Source organism: Camelina sativa, chromosome 2 (genome assembly GCF_030686135.1).
Source record: "Camelina sativa cultivar CO46 ecotype springtype chromosome 2, ASM3068613v1".
Classification (NCBI taxonomy): domain Eukaryota; kingdom Viridiplantae; phylum Streptophyta; class Magnoliopsida; order Brassicales; family Brassicaceae; genus Camelina; species Camelina sativa.
In genome coordinates, this window is record NC_141881.1 from 16,063,490 (window position 1) to 16,076,220 (window position 12,731).

General features: G+C 41.9%; 2 non-coding genes and 1 pseudogene across 2 annotated transcripts; all 3 read left to right on the forward strand.

The window, feature by feature from the left end:
• Nucleotides 1-1,645: 1,645 nt before the first annotated feature.
• LOC147948696 (small nucleolar RNA R71) lies at nucleotides 1,646-1,752 on the forward strand. The gene has a single exon (XR_015585954.1). It is a non-coding gene; the product is annotated as a small nucleolar RNA R71 (small nucleolar RNA).
• Nucleotides 1,753-5,366: 3,614 nt separating this feature from the next.
• LOC147948697 (small nucleolar RNA R71) lies at nucleotides 5,367-5,473 on the forward strand. Its single transcript, XR_015586041.1, has one exon. It is a non-coding gene; the product is annotated as a small nucleolar RNA R71 (small nucleolar RNA).
• Nucleotides 5,474-7,755: 2,282 nt separating this feature from the next.
• LOC147948698 (uncharacterized) lies at nucleotides 7,756-12,619 on the forward strand (annotated as a pseudogene).
• The last annotated feature ends 112 nt before the right edge of the window (nucleotides 12,620-12,731 follow it).

Genomic DNA, 12,731 nt, shown 5'->3' on the forward strand with positions numbered 1-12,731 from the left:
AGTTCCTTATCCATATCAAGGATCATAAAATCAGTAGGGACTTCCACTCTTCCAATCCTGAGTGGCAAGTTTTCTAGGATCCCAATAGGATGTCTGACTGTTCTATCAGCTAGAACCAGATACAGATTAATCGGTTTAAAATTAGTTAATCACATCTTGTTGGCAACTAACAGCGGCATAATGCTAACTGAAGCTCCAAGGTCGCACAAGCAATTCTTGAAAATCCGGAGTCTGCATGGCAAAGTAAAAGAGCCAGGATCCTCCAATTTTTCCTCGATTCGCAGCTCAGGATCTAAATACACTCCACTCCTGAGAATCTCAAACCCAATCTCCTTGACAGCCTCCTTAACCTCATTCTCCAGCCGAGCTGCCTCCATGGTAGATTCCTCTTGAAGTTCATGTGGTGGCAAAAGCTTAGGTGGTGGATCCTTACGCTTGGCCATATGCTCTGCAAGCGCCTCCAGTTGGATGTCAAGTGCAGCATTGAACCTTTCCTCTAGCTCCCCTTCCTTTGTTACAGGTAGTTGAGGTTGATCTCTCATCTCAACATCTACTCGATGTATCATCTGATTACCATCATCGGGTAGGTCATCGGGTTTAGCCTCGGGTGGTTCTTTGATTTGTGATTCTCGAACCAGTGCTCGTTCATCAACTCGATCAGTCTCCTCGGGAGAAGGCTCGGGTTCATGCTCGGATATGTAATACTTGGCCTCGTTTAACCCATAGTGATCCGTATCCTCCCCATCTTGAGCATCACTGTCCTCAGTGAGGTAATCCTCATAGTCATCATCAAGGAAGATAGTTTGGGCAGTGGCATAATCCTTAGGGTTCTGAACAACTTTACCTGGGAGCTGGTTTATCTTCGGAGCTGGTTGGTTGTTGTGGCGACCCTCTAGGTATCTCAGCTTAGTGTTGAGCGATTCATACTTGGTGTTCAAATCATTGTACCCTGAGTCAATCTTGTTGCTCATCTCCGTAAAACATTTTGCAGTGTCCATAGCTGCTGAAGCCTGATTCTGAATCATTTGCTGAAGTAGGCCGCGTAACTCAGCTTCATGTGTTTGGTTCTGCTGGCCTTGTTGTTGTTGGAATCCAGGTGGTGGGTTGTAGTTTCCAGAGTAATGCTGCTTAGGGGCATAGCCTTGATTGTACTGAACAAAGGCTTTTGTTGGACCTGGTTCCCTTGAACTGCAGATGGGTAGGTTTGGTCCTGATGATTGGCAACATTCGGGTTTCGGTAAGACAGATTTGGGTTTGGCTTGTAGTTGTTGTACCCTTTGTTGTAACCTCCCTGGTTGTTGATGTAGTTGGCATCCTCTATTTGCACAACTCCCCATCTTGTTGTAAAAACTGCTCTTCCTCTTATATGGCATGAACATGCTGCTGTTGGCTGAGTAGTTTATCAAGCTTGTCATTGAGGGCTTTCATGTCCCTCTTGTACTTGGCATCTTCATCTCCTGTAGATCGCACAGTGCGACCATACTCCTCATTGTAATTCCCATCAGATTAAGCCAAGTTCTTCACTAGGTCCCAACCTTCATCAACATCCTTGTTGAGGAAGTTACCATTAATTGCGGTGTCCAGTAACATCCGCATCTTGGGGACCACTCCTCTGTAAAGTGTACTCAGAAATGAAGCATTGCTGAAGCCATGATGTGGACATGAGGTAGTGTATCCCTTGAAACGTTCCCAAGCTTCACTGAACGTTTAATTGTTCTTCTGAACAAAGCCGGAGATGTCATTTCTCAGCCTTGCTGTTCTGGAGTTGGAAAAGAATTTGGCCTGGAATGCCTTCTTGCACGCTTCCCAAGTGGTGATGGACTCCTTGGGGAGTGATTTCTCCCAGATATGTGCTTTGTCTCCCAAAGAGAATGGGAAAAGCCGGAGTTTGAATCCATCCTCACTAACTCCATTTATTTTTGTGAGGCTACAGAGCCTATCAAATTCATCCAGATGATCCAATGGGTCCTCCATTGGCAGTCCATGAAACTTGTTACTCTGTATCATCTGGATGAGACTACTCTTGATCTCAAAATTGTTGTACTGGACAGCAGGTGGCACAATGCCATTCCTTTGAGTGTGAGTAGATGGAGCATCTCCTACTCCTATGTTGGTCCTTGCTTAAGGAGCTAGTGGACCGTTCTGATTGTTCATTGTCTCCTCTGTATCCTTTGTCTGTCGATGTTGTCGATGAAAGGACTCAGGTTCTGGCTACCTCTGGATCGTATTTGCATGCACAGGTAGGTGTCCGAGTGTGTACACGAGGGTCAACTCGATCTAGGTGATCGAGTGACGGGTCGGGTGGGTGCTCGGGTTGTACCTGAGATTCAAAACAAATAAGAACAAATGCAAACAAGTCAGATTCCGAACCAATATAAACAAAATAACTTGATCTAGCAAGTGCTGAAATCTAAACGTAGCAAAATAAACACAACCAAATGGCAACGGCGCCAAATTGATAAACAAGTTTTCACCAGGGTATCAATTCCCTATGCAGTTGTAGTACAAAGGGTTATCAATCCAAATGGTTGTTTATGATAGCAGGAAGGATGCAATCAAAACAATGCACGTCAAGCCAAGCAATTAGGGATTTTGATCTAACCGTCCTAGAATAATAAAAGAAAATAATTTAAACAAGAAACCACACGACATAAGCACTCGATGCAAGCATTCGAGTACAGGATCGGGTGGGGTGATCGAGTAAGCAAATGAAATATGAACAACTCGAGGGGTTACTCGATGCAGGTTATCGTGTACCTGATCGGGTAAGAGATCGAGTAATGAATGGAAATGCAAGCAATTAAAATATGAAAGCTTCTAAGGATGGGGTAATCGAATCCTAAGCATTCCAGACCAGTACAGATGTCTTACATGCCTTAAGCAAATATTTTCTAGACAATGAATCTCTAAAGTCTTATTAAAACACTCTCGTGATAGAAACAATCAACCTTGAATCACTTCCCTACCCAACTCTCGTTGGAGAAACATGACCAAACTGGCATTAAGATCCGATTCATTATTGTCAGTAAACCCCTTACTCATCTAATCTCTTAGGCTAAGTGAGTAAACCTCTAGCATTGGTTGATTCAAGCATCTCATCTACACCTCTCGGTGGTAAAACACCTTAGATCTAATCTCACCCTCTCGGTTTGTTGACAGCATTAAGAACACCAATCTAGAAGGAATTCTATTAAACAAATACAATCAACTAAGACATCCTAACCGATCAAGAACACAAAATCATCTATCCCATCCCTAGAAACTTTACTATACTACTCGGACATAGCAAGAAACATAACAACAAATAAGAACGAAAATTGCATTATAATAGACGATATAGTATAGTAGAAAGAATACAGGATAGAAATCTAAAGAAATGATAAAAAGTTATGAAATAAAATCTAAAACAAAAGGGAAAAGTGTTTGAGTCGCTCAGTTCTCTCACAGAAGCTCTCGCTCTCTGGTTTGAGGGTCTGCAGCGTGCTTCTTTGCGAGGAAGGAGAGGAGGGGTTTTCTGACTTTTCTCTGCTTTGTCTTAGTGGAAAAGGCTTGACCATCAATGGTTGGCCTCTTGATTCCCTTCTTGACATCAAACTCCATCTTGAAATGCTCCCCATGCTCAAATCTGATCTTCCCTTGCTTCACCTCAGTCACTGCACCTACTGTTGCCAAGAACGGTCTCCCTAGGATCAGTGGATCTTCTGGTTCCTTATCCATATCAAGGATCATGAAATCAGTAAGGGACTTCCACCCTTCCAATCCTGAGAGTCAAATTTTCCAAGATCCCAATCGGAAGTCTGATTGTTCTATAAGCTAGAACCAAATCTAGATTACTCGGTTTAAAACTGGTGAAACCCATCTTGTTGGCCACTGACAGTGGCATGATGCTGACTAAAGCTCCTAGGTCGCACAAGCAATTCCTGAAAATCCGAAGTCCTATCGAGCATGGCAAAGTGAAAGAGCCAAGATCATCCAATTTCTCCTCGATTTGCAGCTCACGATCTAAGCACACTCCTCTCCTGAGAATCTCATACCCAATCTCCTTGACAGCTTCCTTAACTTTATTCTCCAACCGAGCTGCCTCCATGGTGATGTCCTCTTAAAGTTCATGTGGTGGCAAAAACTTAGGAGGTTGAGCTTTACGCTTTGTCATACGCTCTGCAAGCGCCTCCAGTTGGATGTCAAGAACAGCATTGAACCTTTCCTCTAGTTCCCCTTCTGCTGCTACAGGCAGTTGAGGTTGATCTCTCATCTCAACATCTACTCAATGTATCATCCGATCACCATCATCGGGTGAGTCATCGGGTTCTGCCTCGGATGGTTCTTTGGTTTGTGATTCTCGAACCAGTGCTCGATCATCAACTCGATCAGTCTCCTCTCGTAAAGGCTCGGGTTCATACTCGGATATGTAGTACTTGGCCTCATTTATCCCATAGTGATCCATATCCTCCCCATCTTGTACATCACTGTCCTCAGTGAGGTAATTTTCATAATCATCATCAAGGAAAATGGCTTGGGCAGTGGCATAGTCCTTTGGGTTCTGAACAGCTTTACCTGGAAGCTGGTTGATCTTTGGAGCTGGTTGGTTGTTGTGGTGGCCCTCGAGGTACCTCAGCTTAGTATTCAGCGAATCGTACTTGGCGTTTAAATCATTGTATCCAGAATCGATCTTGTTGCTCATTTCTGCAAACCGTTTTGTGGTGTCCATAGCAGTTGATGCCTTATTTTGAATCATCTACTGAAGGAGGCCACGTAAGTCAGCTTCTTGTGATTGGTTCTGTGGGCCTTGTTGTTGTTGGAATTCAGGTGGTGCAATGGGTTGGTGGTAATTTCCAGAGTACTGCTACTTAGGAGCATAGCCTTGATTGTATTGAACAAAAGGCTTCTGCTGGACCTGGTTCCCTTGAACTGCTAATGGGTAGATCTGGTCTTGAGGGTTGGCAACATTCGGGTTACGGTATGACAGATTCGGATTTGGCTTGTAGTTGTTGTACCCTTTGTTGTAACCGCCTTGGTTGTTGATGTAGTTCACATCCTCTAGCTGAATATTCTCCCCATCTTGTTGCAAAATCTGCTCTTCCTCTGATAGTGCATGAACATGCTGCTGCTGGCTGAGTAGCTTATCGAGCTTGTCATTGAGGGCTTTCATGTCCCTCTTGTTTTTGGCATCTTCCTCTCCAGTAGATCGCATAGTGCGATCGTACTCCTCATTGTAATGCCCATCAGATTGAGCCAAGTTCTCCACTAGGTCCCAACCTTCATCAACATCCTTGTTGAGGAAGTTACCATTGGTTGCGGTGTCCAGCAATATACGTATCTTGGGGACCACTCCTCTGTAAAGTGTGCTTAGCAATGAAGCATTGTTGAAGCCATGATGAGGACATCTGGTAGTGTATCCCTTGAAACATTCCCAAGCTTCACTGAACGTCTCATTGTTCTTCTGAACAAAGCTGGAAATGTCATTTTGCAGCCTTGCGGTTCTTGAGTTGGAGAAGAATTTGGCCAGAAATGCCTTTTTGCACGCTTTCCAAGTGGTGATGGACTCCTTGGGGAGTGATTTCTCCCAGATGTGCGCTTTGTCTTCCAAAGAGAATGGGAAAAGTCGGAGTTTGAATTCATCCTCACTAACTCCATTTATCTTGGTGAGGCTACAGAGCCTATCAAATTCATCCAGATGATCCAATGGGTCCTCCATTCGCAATCCATGAAATTTGTTGCTTTGTATCATCTGGATGAGACTACTCTTGATCTCAAAATTATTGTTATGCACAGCAGGTGGCACAATGCCATTCCTTTGAGTGTGAGTAGATGGAGCATCCCCTGCTCCTATGTTGGTCCTTGCTTGAGGAGCTGGTGGACCGTTCATTGTATCTTCAATTGTTGCTGGTTGCGGTTGTTGAACTTGTTGTTGTCTGAGTAACCTTGGTCTGTCGATGTTGTCAATGAAAGGACTCAAGTTTTGGTTACCCTTGGATCGTGTATGCATGCACAGGTAGGTGACCGAGTGAGTACACGAGGGTCAACCCGATCCAGATGATCGAGTGACGGGTCGGGTGGGTGCTCGAGTTGTACCTGAGATTCAAAAAAAAACAAAAACGAAAGCAAACAAGTCAGATGCCGAACCAATATAGATAAAAGAACTTGATCTAGCAAGTGCTGAAATCCTAAACGTAGCAAAATAAAATGCAACCAAATGGCAACAGCGCCAAATTGATAACAGGATTTTCACCTAGGGTATCAATTCCCTATGCAGTTGTAGTACAAAGGGTTATCAATCCAAATGGTTGTTTATGCTAGCAGGTAGGATGCAATCAAAACAATGCAAGTCAAGCCAAGCAATAGTGAGTTTTGTCTAACAATCCTAAAATAATGAAATAAAGAATATAAACAAGGAACCACATGACCTAAGCATTCGAGTACAAGGATCGACTCCTAAGTGTTCCTGACCAATACAGATGTCTTACATGCCTCAAACAAATATTCCCTAGACAATGAATCTCTAAAATATTGTTAAAACACTCTCGTGATAGAAACAATCAACTTTGGTCACTCCCCTACCCAACTCTCGTTGGAGAAACATGACCAAGCAGGCAATAAGAACCGATTCATTATTATCAGTAAACCCCTTACTCATCTAATCTCTTAGGCTAAGTGAGTAAACTTCTAGCATTGGTTGATTCAAGCATTTCATCTACACCTCTCGGTGGTAAAACACCCCTAGATCCACTATAAAAAAAAGTCAACATTGATAGCACATTGTTATAGCACGGTTTGCTCAACTGCTATTGAAGGTAGTTACAATTTTTGTTATCATATAATAGCTATTCAGTAACGCTATAATAGGATTTCAATAAGCGGGAAACTAAAATCTCTAATTCCGCCAAATACTTAGGAAAAAATAAGACTTTTGCCTTCACTCTCTCTCATTTCTCTCTTCCTCGATAAACCCTATGAGATAAACTTTTTGCCTTCACTCTCATTTCCCTCTTTGTCTAATTGCCGCATTGTTTCTCTCAAACACTAAAATTTGTTCCGCCGTCACCTCTGTCCCCTCCGTTGCCTCCGTCCTAGAAGCTAATCAGCCGCGACATCACCGAAACTATTGGCAGCCCTAATTCCACCAATATCTGTCAGCGTTGAGCTCCAATAGAAGGCAAATGTCTATCTTACTCTGTTAATTTGTTCCTTTAATCTGATTTTATCACCGAATCTATTCTTGTTGCGTCTGAAAATCGTTTTTTCACAAATAACAGATTTTTTGTGTCTTTGTTGGATCTGTTCTGAAAATCCGATTTGGTTTGCCACATGCGTCTATGTTATTATATGATTTGGTCGAGAATCTCCTCTTACTGCATGTCTATTCTTGCAAAGTTTTCTTAAAATCGAGTTTGTTGGATATGTTATCGAATCTGTTTTAGCTTCATATGTTCTCTGAATCTGCAGATCTGTTATAACTTTACTAATTCTGTAATATTATATTATTTTGCGAGTGTCGTCGAGTAAAACAATGGGAGTTTGAAGCTTATCTTTCTCTTATCATACAACAGGTTAGTACCATCTTCTCTTTGATTCTGTAAACCAATTGAGTTTGTTGTCTTTTTTTTTTGGTGTGTTTTCAAATTGCTTTGTTTAAAATATACAAAATTATAGAATTTGTTATGATTGAGTTATATATTATATGTGTTTGAGTAATTATATGTGTTTGAGTAGTTTGTTAATTGGTTCTAAAGGTTTAAATTAAGGTTAGAACTTATAATGGTTGACAAGGATTGGGTGCATCTTTGCAGGTAAGAATTTTAGTCATGTAACTTAGATGTTAGTAGGTGTTTGGAGTCTTTACTTGGTTTTTTTTCGTTAACTCTGCAAAAAAATAAAGAGCTGATCCTGCGTGATGTGACCCGAAGACACGGTCACGAACGGTCGCGGTACGGAAGCGGCTTGAGCTCTCGGTCAACTTTCAATCGGTGAAACTTTCCTCGGCCGAGGTTCTGGGCTTCGGATCTAGGAGAGAATCAAACGAGGGAAACGGAGTTTGAAGGAATTCAAAGGAGCCGTTCGGGAGATACGTCGAGAAGCCACGAACGGTTCAATCGGACGGTACGGATGCGGAACGAGCGGATGGACGTCTACGAGGGAAACGATGGTGGGGAGGATTTGAGGTGGTTCGTGAGGAACTCGAGAACTGATGAAAGAGGACTCGAGGTTAAGAAGAGGACAGATGGAAGCGAAGTGAGGAGAAATGCGGATGGATCGAGAGACGACACAAGAGGTTTGGCTCTCCTCTTGATACGGTCTCTAACAAGTCGAACCCGGTTCGAGGCTTGTTGGGTTTTCTCAAGGTTCAATCCCGGATTGAAGAAAGAGAAGAGTGAGAGAAGTTTCAAGAATCTCTCTTGAGAAAAAAATTTTTATTTTCATACAAGTCTAAGGAGGAACAAAGCTAAGAGAGAGTTTAAATACATTAGGTCAAGTGAGGACTTAGGGATACGCGGACTCTTAATGGTCCGCACAATCGTCCTTAGACGTGTTTCCCTTGTAAATGGAACACGTCGCCTCTATTGACTTTCAACGCTAAGCTCTCAACGTTCAAAAGCTAAAGGATCAAAGGAGAATATTCTCAAGGTTTCAAATTTAAACCAAAAACTAAGAGGGAAAGAGATAACCGCCTTTAGGCGTTTTGCGTTTAGCTCCATGCCTCGTTAAAACCTTCTCCGGTAAACCCATTGGGACAAACCCGGAGTGAGGAAAAAGAGTACACTTCCTTGCTTAACGACTTGACCGTCTTCACTCTTGGGTAAGAGTGAAGACTAAGGGGACTGAGCCTTCGGAGTCTTTGTGGGGTGGCTGGTGTTGGACGTAGGTTCGGACAAATAGGTTGAGCCGCTGTTTGGCCGCCTTTGCTGAGCTCTTGGAACGTGTGGTGGCTCCGGGAAGGATCGTTGGAGCCTTGGCCGCATCTGAAGAGGTTGCCCTGGTCGCGTCCGATAAGTCTTGGTCAGGCATCTCGGTCGCGTCCGGCGTGTCTTGGTCTTCTTGGCCGAGGTTGCGTCCTGCGATCACATCACTGCGTATGAGAGAGGGGCTACAAATTTTGTTCGAGCTGTGTCTGCGGATATGGGAGACGTTGATTTGATTGTATGTCCTTGCATTGATTGTCGTAATATTGATCGGCATGCTGGCAGTATAGTAGTTGATCATCTGGTAACAAGAGCAATGGATGAAACATATAAGATGCGGTCTGATTGGTATCATCATGGAGAATTGAATCCAGTGGTTGATGGTGAAAGCAATCAAAGTCAGTGGAATGATGAGATTTTTGGATTATATCAAGCGGCTGAATATCTGGATGAGGAGTTTGCTAATACGGATGAGTTGAGTCAGATTGCAGAGGGTGAGGATTTGAAAGAAGATGAGTTCCTTGCAAAGCTTGCGGATGCTGAAACACCATTATATCCATCATGTGTCAACCATAGCAAGCTGTCAGCTATTGTATCACTGTTCAGACTAAAGACACATAATGGCTGGTCTGACAAGAGCTTCAATGATCTGTTGGAGACATTGCCAGAGATGTTACCAGAAGACAATGTGCTGCACACATCACTATATGAGGTGAAGAAATTTTTGAAATCCTTTGATATGGGTTACCAGAAGATTCATGTATGTGTCAATGATTGCATCCTATTCATAAAAAAGTACCAGACGCTTGAGAACTGTCCTAAATGCAAGGCTTCAAGATGGAAGACTAACATGCATACTGGAGAATACTGGAGAAGTAAAGAAAGGTGTCCCTCATAAAGTATTATGGTACTTCCCCATAATCCCACGCTTTAAGAGAATGTTTAGGTCTGTCGATATGGCTAAGGATTTAAGGTGGCACTTTAATAATAAGAGTAGCGATGGAAAACTCCGCCACCCTGTGGATTCAGTCACATGGGATCAGATGAATTCTAAATACCCTTCATTTGCATCTGAAGAAAGAAATCTGAGGCTTGGACTTTTCACTGATGGGACTTAATCCATTCAACATGAAGAATACCATGTATAGTTGCTGGCCTGTTATGTTAGTAAACTACAATCTGCCACCTGACTTATGCATGAAAAAGGAGAACATCATGCGTACATTGTTAATTCCTGGTCCACAACAGCCGGGTAATAATATAGATGTCTACTTAGAACCACTCATTGAGGATCTACAACATATGTGGAACGATGGGAAGCTAACATATGATGCTGTTAGTAAATCAACTTTTACTCTTAAGGCAATGTTGTGATGGACGATTAGTGATTTTCCTGCATATGGGAATCTTTCAGGCTGCAAAGTAAAGGGTAAAATGGGATGTCCTTTATGTGGGAAAAATACAGACAGTATGTGGTTGAAGTTCAGTAGAAAAACATGTCTACATGTGCCATAGAAACGGTCTGCCACCAACACATAGTTTTCGGTGGAAGAAGTCTTGGTTTGATGGAAAAGCTGAACATGGGAGAAAGAAAAGAGTATTAAGTGTGCAGGAAATTTCTCAACATTTGAAAATTTTCAAAAACAACTTTGGCAATTTGAAACAGTCTGCATGTAAGAGGAAAAGGATGGCATCAACTGGATTGGGTTCTGATAGTGAGGATTTATCTAGTGAATCTGAGGAAGATTACGGGGAAGAGATAGACGAGGAGGAGATATCAAGATGGAAGAAACGGTCAATCTTTTTCAGACTACCTTATTAGGAGGGTGTGTTAAGTCTTTTGACATGTTCTATTTTATTGATATTTTCAATTAGGCTTTGTTTGAGACTTATTTGTGTTTATTGTTTGTATGTTGGTTAGGAGCTACCCGTAAGACATAACCTTGATGTAATGCATGTGGAGAGAAATGTGGCTGTGAGTATAGTATCGACATTGTTGCATTGTGGGATCTCTAAGGATGGTCTTAATTCTCGCAAAGATCTGGAGGTCCTTGGTATTAGGAAGGATTTGCATCCTAAAACACAAGGAAAAAAAAACATACTTACCTGCAGCAGTTTGGTCTTTGTCCAAGGGAGAGAAAAAGATATTTTGTAGGCAACTTTTTGATTTCAAAGGCCCAGATGGATACTGCTCAAACATATCAAGAGGCGTATCATTACAAGACTGTAAGGTCACAGGTCTGAAATCCCACGATTATCACGTGATAATGCAACAACTTCTTCCAATTGCACTTAGAGGTTTGTTACCCAAAGGTCCGAGTGTAGCAATTGTACGCTTATGCGCATTCTTCAAAAAGTTGTGTCAGCGATTAATTGATAGGGATCAGATATTGGCAATGGAAGCTGAGATTGTTGAAACTCTTTGCATGTTTGAAAGATATTTTCCTCCAACTTTCTTTGATATCATGGTGCGTTTGACGGTACATCTAGGACGTGAAGCTTGGCTAGGTGGTCCAGTTCATTTTAGATGGATGTACCCATTTGAGAGGTATATGAAAGTTCTTAAAGACTATGTGAGAAAAAACCGCTAGACCAGAGGGGTGTATTGGTGAATGCTACCTTTCAGAAGAATGCATCCGGTTTTTGTAGTAGATTTTTGAAAAAGACTACAAATGTTCAAGAAAAGCTGGATAGAAACACTGACTTTGAGAACAACACGATTCTGGAAGGACGTCCAATATCTGCAGGCATTCCAATCACTCTTACTGAAACGGAGAAGAAAATAGCCCATATGGCTGTCATACAAAATATGGTTGTCGTTGATCCTTATGTTGAGTAAGTGCCACAAATTTCACAAATTTCTATTTATATATATTAATTATTATGCCTGTCATTGACCCTTCTTGTTTTTTTTCTGGTATCTTCAAAGTGAACATCTGCAACATCTACAAAAATCGAATGGAAAATGTAGACGAGATGCATCAAGTTTATGGAGCTTGCATACTCAAAATTTTGCATCTTGACTAAAAGAACAGGCTAGTTAGCACTGATCAGAACATATTTGTCCTTTTTGTTTCTATAGTTAGCACTAATCAAATTTTGTTTTGTTTTTTTACAGATACCTCTTGATTCGAACAGACATGAGGAAACACTTAAATGGTTGGCATATGGTCCTCGTAGTTGCGCACGGTCGTATACAGGTCGTGAATGGGCAGCGGTTTCACACAGTCTCAGTTGATAACAAAAGTCAGAATAGTGGTGTTTTTTATGAGGCTACGGCAATCTGTAGGTCTAGTGCAAAGGACACTTCACAAGTGATGGATTTGGTATCTTACTATGGGAGAGTAACTGACATTATATTGTTGGACTATAATGTCTTTTACGTTCCTCTCTTCCGCTCTCTTCCGTTGTCAATGGGCAGTAAGGGGAAATGGAGTTAAGGTAGAAGATGGTTTCACACTTGTTAACCTGAATCATAGTCAGGTCTCTTTCTCAAGGGATCCATACATATTAACCTCTCAAGCTAAGCAAGTGTTTTACTCAAGGGAAAATGAGTCATCGAGTTGGTATGTGGCTACGAGAGGTCCTTCAAGAAGATACACTCAGAAAGAATATGAAGATGGAATAGCAGACATTAGGCCATTCCCACCAGATATTGACGTTGGTGTGACTTGGATGAATCTGAAAATGAGCGAACAGATTGTGAAGGAATATATGTGTGAAATGTGTGCTTTGTCTTTTGTCTGTTAGTTTTTTGTGCTTTTTTGTTTGACGTTTTTTTAATCATTTGGATGACAAATCATAACCCGTATATTGTGTCTAACTTTCAGGTGA